Here is a 12,853-nt window from a genome sequence, read left to right on the forward strand (position 1 = left end):
CTGAAGAGCTCAAGAGGTATGGAGACCTCAGGTGGTTCGAGGATCACAAGCGGTAGTTAAATTTTGATCAGAACACTATGATCTACCAGTCTTCATTTTTGACAACCAATAATCAGTATATTGTATTAACCAGTATTACTCTGTGATGCATTACCAACCCGTATTACTTTGTGATGAGTTACCAACCAGTATTTCTGTAATGTGTGATGAGTTAAAATCCACCGACACTTTGGTGGTGTGTTTTTTTTGTGTTACCAAATGTGTCTAGTTTCCTTTATAAGGACATCATGTCTAGGGTTTGCATGTGAGATGTGTGATATGTGTAAGAGACAAACTATGAGACATTGTGCGATCATTGAAGAGAAGATTAGGTCTGTATGAAGAGATAGAGTGTGAAGATATTGAAGACTGAAGTAATGTTGGAATGAATTAACAATGAATTGACAAGGATCTAATTAAGCATACTGTACTATTATCTAGATCATTCACTTGTTGATTACTAATATCTTCGACAAGTCTGAAACCCTTAACCGAGTAGGCCTAGAAAAGCCTTTGTAAATCCTCTAACAAGGTGGTTCACAATTGTGGATCTAAAATCATTTAACAAGGTAGTCTTTAATAGTACTTGTCTCCTAACAAAGATCTAGATTCCTAATAGGATCTGGTCTAGTGAAGAACATTGTATGACCTTAACCGGTCTGGCTTCTATTCTGCAGATAGTTACTTGTGAGTTTCTGCTCACCTTGGTTTTTCCCACTTAGGTTTCCACATCAAATATCTTGTGTTATGGTGATTGTTCTCTTGTGGGTGAATGCTTTGTTTTCTATTTGGTTTGCATTTATCTTAACCGATTTATTACTAAATTTGTTGCACCAGTTATCTGCTAAATTGTTTAAGAGTTTGTTTACAGTAATTTTTGGTATACTAATTCACCCCCCCCTCTTAGTATTCATCACCTCCGATTCCCCAAATTATAAATTCAATTAATTCCGTCCAATTTCATTTCATATTTCCCCAAATTTGAATTTCATATCATTTCATCTAATTTCATTTTCCCAAATTCACATTTTCCCCAAATTTGAATTTCAATTAATTTCATATGCATTTAAGAATTCAAATGACCAAATTCAAATCTAAATTGAAAATGAAAATCAAATTAAATTTAAAATTCCTACAACACATGCTAAAATTAGAATTGAATTATCAAATCAGTTGTCTAAACAGTTAACTTAGTTAACTCATCAATCATTCTTTTTTAACTCAAAATCAATTTGGTCTTCTAATCAATCTATTGAGTCTACTGATCAATCAATGGAGCTAACTCTTAAATCAATCCAGTTGACTACTCAATCAAATGAGTTAACAAATCAATCAATTCAGTTCACTGATCAATCTAAATCAGCTATCTATCAATCAACACTTGAGTTCTATTTCTCACCTGCTTTGTGTTGAAAATCTATAAATTCAACCTCTTTTCTCAATTCAGTCTATAATCACAAAATTGGAGTCTTCAAAGTATTTGTATGTAGGAAATTGGTGCAATACCTGAGAGCCACCAACCACGCAAATTAGAGAAGAGCAATGGAAGCAAAGATGCAGAATGAGGGAGTTTTTATTTGAATTCATTTCTCACTTCTTGTATTGATTTTCATTGATTATTTTTTATGTTTGTTAATTATTTGACAATTGGTGATTCTTTCTTATTTGCTAATTGATGCAGAGATCTTGTGCCTAGCTCTCCAATTCACCCTTACTCACCCTTCTACTCAAGCTCCTCCAAAGTAACTTGTTAGGGTACAGTCCTTAGACCTCCAAGGCCTAAAATATATTGGCTTTCCTCCTAGGTATATCCTCTTGAGGTTTCTTGTTGGTTTTGACCCAAATCTCTAATTTTGAGATGGTCTCCTACTAGTTTCCCAAAACTCCAGCTAGGCTCCAAAGACCTCCGCCAAGGATCTTCACTCTAACCATGTTTAAATTTTGTGGTTATTTTTTTTAGGTATTTTAAAGGTTATTTTATTCATTATAAGGGTCTTCACCTTTCTCCCAAGCCCTAGGCTTTCAACTTGCTTCTACCGGCTGCTATTAGGCCTAAATGACTAGCCCTTCAAGGACTTTGTTTTGGTCTTTTCCCCCAAAATTTCCTAACAACCCAAAAATAATTTTACATATTTAGATACCCATTTGGAATTTAAATAAGCTCACAAATTTTCCCATCTGGGTTTGTCATACAACTAGGGTAACTCAAAATGAGCTATTTTTAAGGGGTTTAGGGCTTCCAGGCAGTTTTGGAAGATGTGCCCCAAAATCTTCACCAGTAAAAATATACAACTAGAAAAATCTTGGATACTTTTGGTACACCCATATACCTTTCCAAAAAACTATGGGTTGCTAAGGTGTTAGTTCTCCATGGCTCTGAAAATGAGCAATCTCTGCTGCCCCCACACACTAGCTACAAGCTTGTGTGTTGTTCATCTCACCCATTCTCCTCCTTGTGGCTTGAAAAAACAAAAAAAGCCTACTATTAAACTATTGTAGAGCCTACCCAAGCCATCCAATTGATTGAAACTTGTGCCATTCATGGATGCTCAGGTAAAATATTTTTTTACAATCAAAACCCCAAATTTCAAGGGTTTGTGAGCAACTATTACAAAAATAGTGATAACTTTTGATTCAAAGCTCTTCAGACCTTCATATTATACTTGTTGGAAAGGTAAAAAAAATTTATAACTTCCTATGCTACTATGAGCACTGTACAAGTTGTACAAAATTAGAAATTCAATGCAAAAATAGTCCAAATGTGAGAAAAAACATAGGAAACCCTTGCCAAATGAATTTAATGGAAACCAAAAGTTGATTAACCTCATATTGGAGATATTTAGAAGGTTTTATACACAATTTCAAGTTGGTTCCAACCAACTTCCAACACCATTTCCTTCATGGACAACTTTTTCCTAAAAATGCAAAAGTTGTCATGACAATTTTGACAACTTTTACCTATGAGTGCAAACACACACTCCAAGGATCTCAAGGCCTTAAAAATAACTCAAATGGCATCCTAAAATGGATTTAAACCATTTCCAAACATTCTATAAAGTTTCTAGGCATCCACCTGGTACAAACCAAAAATTGACATTTTGACATCATTTGAGGATAATGACAATTTTGGATCCTGAGCACAACAAAAGTGTGGACAACCAAAATATGGCTTCAAAAAGCATCATAGGATTTATTCCACCTTATTAGAAGATAAAATAACTTGAAATCATACAATAACTCGAAAATGAAAGAAAAGACAACTTTGAGCTAGGTGCCCTACACCATACTCCCCTAGGGCAAGGAACTCAAGTCCCTTGAGTTATCAAGTCTACTAGTTGCAATCCATGATGATTTATGTTAGCTTCTAACATCCACATAGCCTCTGAATCAGGTAGACCTTCCCACTTCACAAGATAATTTTTGTAGATGCCCTTTCTTGTCTTCTTGATCACTTTGGTATCCAAGATGCTTTCCAGCTGAACCGGTTGACTAACTGGTAAATCCTTCACCCAATCCTCTTCAGATTGAAATGTGGTATCCATCTAAGAGGTTTGAGATTCTCCTTTATAGGGATACAAGTCACAAATGTTGAAAATAGGAGATATGGCCAAAGAAGGGGGTAGTTCAACTTCATATGCATTTTGGCCAAACTTATGCAAATCTTGACTGGCCCAATCTTCTTCATCATCAACTTGGTTGGCTATCCTTTTGGAAGTCTTTACTTTCTAAGATAAGCCAAAACTAAGTCTCCAACCTTAAATTCTAGGTTCCTCCTTGATTTATCAGCTTGTTCCTTATATTTTTCTGATTTTTGTTGCAAGGACTGTCATACTTTGTCATGAATTTCCTTAATACCTTCAGCAAAACTCTCTCCTTGAGCACTCTTATGGGTCATTGTACTGATATCACTAAGTTATAAGACACCTCTAGGAGGCATTCCATAAACAATTTCAAAAGGACTTTTGCCTGTGCTCCGGTTGACTGAATCATTGTATGCATACTCTACTTAGTTGATCACTAAGTCCCAAGTCTGACCATGCTACTTAGTGAGACACCTTAGGAGATTACCCAAAGGCCTATTGACCACCTTAGTTTGACCATCTGATTATGGATGGTAGGTAGATGAAAATGAGAGTCTAGTACCCGACTTCTTCCATAAGGTTATCCAAAAGTGACTCAAAAACTGAACATCCTTATCACTCACAATGCTAACTGGAAGTTCATGGATTCTTAATATTTTTTTGAAGAAAAGACCTACAATATAGGTGGCATCGTTGGTACTCTTACAAGGGATGAAGTGAGCCATTTTTCTAAACCTATCTACCACCACATAAACACTATCAAATCCTCTTGGTGTTCTTGGTAAACCCAACACAAAGTCCATGCTCAAACAATCCCAATCCCAAGGCCTTTGGGGTATGACTAAGGGCTAATATAAACTTGCATTATTTTCTGATCCTTTTACTTTCTGACATATGGCACATTGTTCAACAAATCTCCTTACTTTTGATTGCAACTTGGGCCAATAGTAGAACCGACTAACCTGCTCCATTTTTTTATCATTGCCAAAATGACCTCCTAGACCCCCTTGATGTTTCTCTTGAATGATGTTTTGTCTCATAGAGCATTGGGGTATACAAAGGAGATATCCTTTAAACAATAAAACTTCTTGTATTATATACTCTGAGTAGGAAACATGAGAAGTGTTAGAAAAATCAGAACATGTAGCATATATATCAGCAAAATCTTTGTCTTCTTTATAGAGGTCTCTCAACTCCTCCAACCCCACACTGTGCAATTTAATCTCTTGTATGGCCATGAATCTCCTACTGAGTGCATCAGAAACTTTATTTGAGGTTCCCTTCTTATTATTTATAGTGAAGGTATAAGATTGTAGGTATTCTACCCACTTGAGGTGCTTCTAATTCAACTTCTCTTGTCCATTGAGAAAACTAAGGGCATGGTTGTTAGTATAGACCACAAACTCTTTGGGCAGAAAGTAATGATGCCACTTCTTCAAGCCTTGCACCATGGTATACAACTCCAAGTCATACACAGAGTACTTTTGTTTTGCTTCATTCAACTTTTCAGAGAAAAAGGCTATGGGAAGACCCTCTTGACTCAAAACAGCCCCTATTGCTCTTTGACTAGCATCACACTCAACTGTAAATAAATGATTGAAATTCGGTAACCTAAGGGTAGGTAACTAAGCTATATTCTTTCTCAACAACTCAAATTCCTTTTGGGCCTCCTTTGTCCACCTAAACTAACACTTGAGTCCCCCTTTTATAGTATTGAGCACAGGAGCACACAGATGACTAAAGTTTCTTACAAACTTCCTATAAAAGGATGCTAACCCATGAAAGCTCCTCACATCACTAATATTCTTAGGTGTAGGCCAACTAATGATTTCCTCAACCTTACTAGGATCCATTTTTAGACAACCTTGTGAAATGACAAAACCAAGATATACAAGTTTAGTCTTGAGAAACTCACACTTTTCAAGGTTGATTTTGAGTTGTGCCTTTTTTATCTTCTTCAAGACCATCTCCACATCCTTGATATGTTCTTCTTTGGACCTGCTTAATATTAGAATATCATCAAGATATACAATCACAAATTTACCTATGAACTCAGCCAAAATTTCATTCATGAGCCTTTGAAAGGTGCTAGGTGCATTGGTAAGGCCAAATGGCATGACGAACCACTCATAGAGGCCGAAATTGGTCCTAAAGGTTGTCTTCAATTCATCCCCTAGTCTAATTCTTATCTGATGATAACTTGATTTTAAATCCACCTTTGTGAAGTAGCTTGCACCCCCAAGATTGTCCAACAAGTCTTCTATCCTTGGCATGGGGAACCGGTACCTTATAGTGATCTTATTGATTGCTCTGGAATCTATACACATTCTCCATTTTCCCCTTTCTTGGGTGCTAAGATAGTAGGTACAACACATGGGCTCAAACACTTTTTGATGAATCCTTTGTCCAAGAGCTCCTACACTTCTTTGGCAATTTCTTCATTTTGACTAGGTGTCATTTTGTAGGTAGCCTTGTTAGGAAAACTTGCCCCTAGAATAAGATCTATTTGGTGATTTACATCCCTCATTGGTGTCAAATAATTAGGTAGATCTTCTCCTATTACTTCTGCATATTTTTTGAGTAGACCTTTCACCTCTTGTGGCACTTCTTCCATTGGATCTACCTTACCTTCTTCACTAGGTTTGAGCACAATACCATACCCTTGATCTCCTTCTTGTTTCATCACCTTAAGAAACTCTTTTCCACTCATCATCATCACACTTGATCCCACTTTTCTTTCCTCTTTTGGATCAAGTAATGGATCCATTTGATACCTCTTACCATTCTTGATAATGATATAGCTATTCTTTTCTCCATCATGTTGAGCCTTTACATCAAATTGCCATGGACGTCCCAACAGAAAATGGCAAGCATCCATAGGCAATATATCACATAAAATCTTGTCCTTATACTCACCAATCTCATAGTCTACCCATTCTTTCTCATCAACTAAGACATGTTGGCCCCGGTTGAGCCATGACACCTTGTAGGGAGTGAGATGTGGCAACCTCTTTAACTTGAGTTTATCCACCATTTTAGTTGAAACTATATTCTCAGTTGAACCTGAGTCTAAAATCACTTTGCAAATCTTTCCTTGAGACTTACAAGTTGTTCTAAACAAACTCTTCCTTTGTGGTGGCTCTTGAGCTTGAGGAATTTTCAACAAAGACCTCCTTAGCATTAGACTTTTACCATCTGTCACTGGGCCTACCTTGCTGAGAGGGGAAGACACACTTTGATTGTCTTCTTCCTACACTAATTGTGTTCTTCTCTCACCCATGTATGTTTCTTCTTGCATCATATTCCACCAAACCAATGTTGATCCTCTCATTCTTGATTTGGCCACATTAACTCTTTTTTCTTCTGCTACCTCTTTGTAATCAAAGTGATTATTGAGAGCTTCTATCCAATCTAGAAACTCTTCTCCATTGAAGTTTCCTCCATATGTGGGTAATCCATCTAGATTGTCCTTAGAAATGGATTTGACTGCATCTAGAAATAACTTTTGGTCTTGAGGCATAGCTACTACTGCTGGTTCCTCTCCATCTTCTACTTCTTCATCAGTCTCATCACCCCATTCTGTCTTAACCTTTCCCTTCTCCTTCTTTTCCTCTCTGGTTCCTCTACTTCCTTTTGTATCCTTCAATCCTTCTATCATCTCTGCCACCATCTGCCAGATGGCTTCTTGAGTCATTACCTTTGGAGGCATTGAACTTACTTCCGACTCTTCACAATCTGACATACACCAAATCTTTCAAAGAATGGATCTGATACCACTCTGATGCAGAGCTCTTGTGCCTAGCTCTCCAATTCACCCTTACTCACCCCAACTCCTCAACTCACCCTTCTACTCAAGCTCCTCCAAGGTAACTTGTTAGGGTACACTCCTTAGACCTCCAAGGCCTAAAATCTATTGGCTTTCCTCCTAGGTATAGCCTCTTGAGGTTTCTTGTTGGTTTCGACCCAAATCTCTGATTTTGAGATGGTCTCCTAATAGTTTCCCAAAACTCCAGCTAGGCTCCAAAGACCTCCACCAAGGATCTTCACTCTAACCATGTTTAAAGTTTTTGGTTATGTTTTGTAGGTATTTTCAAGGTCATTTTACTCATTATAAATTTATTCACCTTCCTCCCAAGCCCTAGGCTTTCAACTTGCTTCTACCGGTTGCTATTAGGCCTAAATGACTAGCCCTTCGAGGACTATTTTTTGATCTTTTCCCCCAAAATTTCCTAACAACCCCCATATATTTTTACATATTTAGATACCCATTTGGAAGTTAAACAAGCTCACAAATTTTTCCATCTAGGTTTGTTGCACAACTAGGGTAACTCAAAACAAGCTATTTTTAAGGGGTTTAGGGCTTCCAGGTAGTTTCGGAAGATGTGCCCCAAACTCTTCACTAGTCAAAATATACAACCAGAAAAATCTTGGATACTTTTGGTACACCCATATACCTTTCCAAAACACTATGGGTTGCTAAGGTGCCAGTTCTCCATGGCTCTCAAAATGAGCAATCTTTGTTGCCCCCACACACTAGCTACAAGCTTGTGTGTTGTTCATCTCACCCATTCTCCTCCTTGTGGCCTAAAAAAACAAAAAATGCCTACTCTAAAACTATTTAAAGAGAATACCCAATCCATCCAATGGATTTAAACTTGTTCCATTCATGGATACTCAGGTAAAATGCATTTTTACAATCAAAACCCCAAATTTCAAGGGTTTGTGAGCAACTATTAAAAAAATAGTGATAACTTTTGATACAAAGCACTTCAGACCTTCATATTATACTTGTTGGAAAGGTAAAACAAATTTATAACTTCCTATGCTACTATTAGCATTGTAATAGACCATATGGGTCATACAAAATCAGATATTCAAATGAAAAATAGTCCAAATGTGAGAAAAAGCATAGGAAACCCTTGGCAAATGAATTGAATGCAAACCAAAAGTTGATTAACCACATATGGGAGATTTTTAGAAGCTTTTATACACAATTTAAATTTGGTTCCAACCAAATTCCAATGCCATTTCCTTCATGTACAACTTTTGCCTAAAAAAGCAAAAGTTGTCATGACAATTTAAACCATTTCCAAACATTCTAGCAATTTTTTAGGCATCCACCTGGTACAAACCAAAAATTGACATTTTGACATCATTTCAGGATAATGACAATTTTGGATCCTGAGCACAACAAAAGTGTGGACAACCAAACTATGGCTTAAAAAAGCATCATATGATTTATTCCACCTTATTACAACATAAAATAACTTGAAATCACACAAGAACTCTAAAATGCAAGAAAAGACAACTTTGAGCTAGATGCCCTGCACCACTAATTAGCTTAATAAATTCATGACATTTAGGCATAGAAAACAGTGGTGAACCTAACGTGAATACTCTCTGACCTTTATTTTTTGTTTTTACATGTTTTACAAATCCGTACGTGCATAGGAAATTGGACGTCACAATTGAATACATAGAAATTCGCAATTGTTGATATCATATCGCAATTTCCTTGACATCATATTGCATTTGATCAGACAGGATATCACAATTACTTAAATAGATCATAATTGCTCTTAAAGATTGCCAATTAAGAAATTCTTGCATCTTTTTTGCATGATTTTGTCTTGCGCATCTAACCCTTAAATTTTGTCGAGTTTTGGAAAAGTTGATTTCCGCATATAAAATGTATCTAATCCAATGGCAGGAAAGGCGAGATACTGAATTTTAGGTGCAAGGAAGGCAAAGAAGAATAAGAGACAACATAAGGCTTATTAGAGGCTTTTAAAGGCTGAAAGGGAGCTCCATGAGATCAAAGAAAAATAGGAAATTGCTCAGTATCACAAAACCATCCATCATTTTTTAACGAAGTACAAATTCTTTGACGAAATAGATGTGTTGGCTTACGTAGTGTGGAACAATATCATTGCATAATAACCCTTCTATCTTCTATCTTTTTCTTCTATTTTTCTATTAAAAGTTTGAAAAATCAAAAAAAAAAAAGAAGAAGTCTCAATTGCTATCACATCATATTGCAATTGATCATTCATCATGTCGCAATTGCTTACACAACAATTTGCAATTGATAGTTTATCATTTCACATTTGATATGATACCAAATCGCATTTGCTAGATTTAGTTTCTTATTTTATGTTATGTTGCAATTCTAATTTTTACCAGGATATCTTTCTATCTATTAAAAGACAGAACTCTGTAACCTAAAAATTAGGCTGGATAGCCCACCATGTGTTGACTAATGTTATCTTTTCTATAGGGTTAGAGTAGAAATATTTCCTTTTGGTGCTTTAATAAAGAACAAAACAACTTTCATCATTGCTATGCTAGTTAAAATGAACACCATGTTTGTGTGGAACAACATCTCCACTTAGAATAGAAAATCATTGCAATGAAGGGATAAAAAGTACTTTGTTTTTTGTGTCTTCAAAGGGATAGGTATTATGCTCTCCCCTTCAATGGGTGATAAAAAAGCCAGACTCTCTTCCTTCATGCTTTCCTTTAGTTTTTGCAATTAAATCCTTTAGAAGGCCTACCCTCCCGAGTTGCCCTCAAGGCACCATTAAGGTCGGTGAGAGGGGAACAACCTAAGCGCCCAATGACTAAATCCAAGTAATTGTCGGCATATGGACACTCCAATGAGACATTGTGTGTGATTGAAGGTTTTGTCATTGATGGTAACCTTGCAATCCTATGGCATGGGCAAGACACTATACCGGAAAAGCATTACACAGGCAACCTTGCAATCCTATGGCACCGACAAGACACTATACCCGCAAAGAATTACATAGGCAACCTTGCAATCCTATGGCACCGGCAAGACACTATACTAGTAAAGCATTACTCAAACAGAATAGTGCTCCGGCATCAACAAAACCAATCTACACTGGCACCGACACAGAAGATGTACACCGGCACAGAAGATGTACACCAGCACAGAAGGAAATATGTATACCGGCACAGAGGCTGACAAGATTTTTGATATGTAATATTTTGTTTATCATTGTAAGCCGACTTGGCAAATTGTAAAATGAATCTTGTATATAAAAGAGATCATTGTAGGCATTTGTAGGATATGGATATAATGTAATAAATAAATTATAAGGCAGACCTAATGTGTGAATTGTAGGTCAAGGGTATATGTAAAGAACAGAGCAAGAACCGGTACTAAATCTAGCATTGAAGATGCTATTGTAAAGTAGTACAGAATATTGGATTTGTGTAAAACCTCATTGTAAGTCAGTGTGACTTCTTATTGAGCAGTGAGCTCTAGGCAGTTGGCCTTCCTGCATGTGCAGGCCCCTATTGTAAGTAATATTCTCTTATTGGCCAGTAAGTGAATATTGTGGGTCACAAATCCCACCGAGGTTTTTCCCACACCGGGTTTCCTCGTTAAAAATCTTGTGTTATGGTGTTCTTTTCATGTGGATGCTTTTGATTCTGTTATTTGCATTAATTCTTGCATACTGGTATATTGTTACTTTATATTCTACATATTCAGTTTTAAGAAAATTTCATAACCGGACAGATACTGATTCACCCCCCAATCTCAGTATCTGTGGGAACCCTAACAATTGGTATCAGAGCCTGGTCCTTTATTTTCAAAAGCCTAGATCTTGACACCGGTAAAGATGGAAAATCTGATGAAGCAACTTGAAGGAGCTCTTACTGACTATGATGTAGAGAAGCTGAAAAATATCAAATTAGAAGATGATTTAAAAGCAGCTCAGGACATTATTCAGGCACTTCAAGAAAATCTTACTGTTACAAGAAAAAAGAGAAGAGAACTTTGTGAAAAATTGCAAAATGAAAATGATGAAAAGGAATCACTAAATGATATGATAAGAAAATTAAAACAAGAGATCATGACAACAAAAAATGAAATGCAGGATATGACTATGAGATTCTACAAAGAGATTGAAGACAGAAAGAGGAATGAAGAAGAATTGACCAGAAGACTAAGTGATGTAGCAAATGAGAACACAAGACTTAGCTATGAAAATGATATGTTGAAGATAGATCTGATGCACACTCAAAATGACTCGAATGAACTAATGAGACAAAAAGAGATCTTGGAAAGGGAATTGGAAACTGCAAATCAACACAAAGAGAAATTCAAGAAAAGCTCAGAAGAACTTGGTACCTTATTGAAGAATCAAAAACCCAAAGGTGACACTTCTGGAGTTGGATTTGAAGTTGGAGAAAGCTTTGGTACTACAAATACCCAGGATCAAAGCAAATCAGTAAGAACCTCTAATACTTACAAATTCAATGGAAAATGCTTTAACTATAATAAATATGGTCATAGGGCAAATGAATGTAGATCTAGGAATTATCAGAACATCAATCCTGCCACCAGTCAATGCACCAAATGCAACAAAATTGGTCATGTATCTGAAAATTGCAGAATGAATGTAAGATGTTATGTTTGTGGAAGATTTGGTTATTTATCAAATAAATGCAGAACACAAACCGACATAGGTTATGGGAAAGCTATTCAGAAAAATAATGTAACTTGTTATGCATGTAAAAAGATTGGTCATATTGCTAAATTTTGTAGAAGTAAAGGTACACCGGTAGATAACAAAAGCACTAGCTTGAAAGGTAAAGAAAAGGTTGAAGAGGTTAAGCAAGAATTTTCAAAACAATGGATTAGAAAAGGTGATCTAAATATTGGGGTTACTCCTCCACCGGTAGAACCAACAAATGCTTCACCGGCAGGAAAATATGATGCTCCACTAGTAGGACAGAGCAATGCTCCACCGGTAGGATGTTCTTCATCAAATTGAAGAAAATTATCTTGAGGGTTTGGCAATTTAATGACACCTGTTCTATTATTCCCTCGGTTAGAGAAAAGAAGTTGAAAATCCTTCATTACCAGAAAATAAAGTTGAGTTAATACATTGCTAGAAAACAATTAATGTGGTAGGTGGTAGAAAAGACTTTATAAAATAAGGTTTTTTGGCTCCATTTCATTTCACTGTGAATTCAAACTTTCAGAGAGCGCGAAGATTTTCAAGCTAAGGCATTCTGAGCAAAGAGGCAAAGCACTTCAGCAATCAATCCATCCAAAGGTAGAAAAAGGTATTTATCATCATGGCATCCTCCTCTGCACCTGAATTCATAGCAAACCCTACAATAGTCGAGGTTATAAAATGACCTAGGCCCGTGTTTGAGCTAGTTCTTGAGGTAGCTAAGAAAGATGACAACATAGG

The sequence above is a fragment of the Cryptomeria japonica genome, chromosome 9, assembly GCF_030272615.1.
Source record: "Cryptomeria japonica chromosome 9, Sugi_1.0, whole genome shotgun sequence".
Lineage (NCBI taxonomy): Eukaryota > Viridiplantae > Streptophyta > Pinopsida > Cupressales > Cupressaceae > Cryptomeria > Cryptomeria japonica.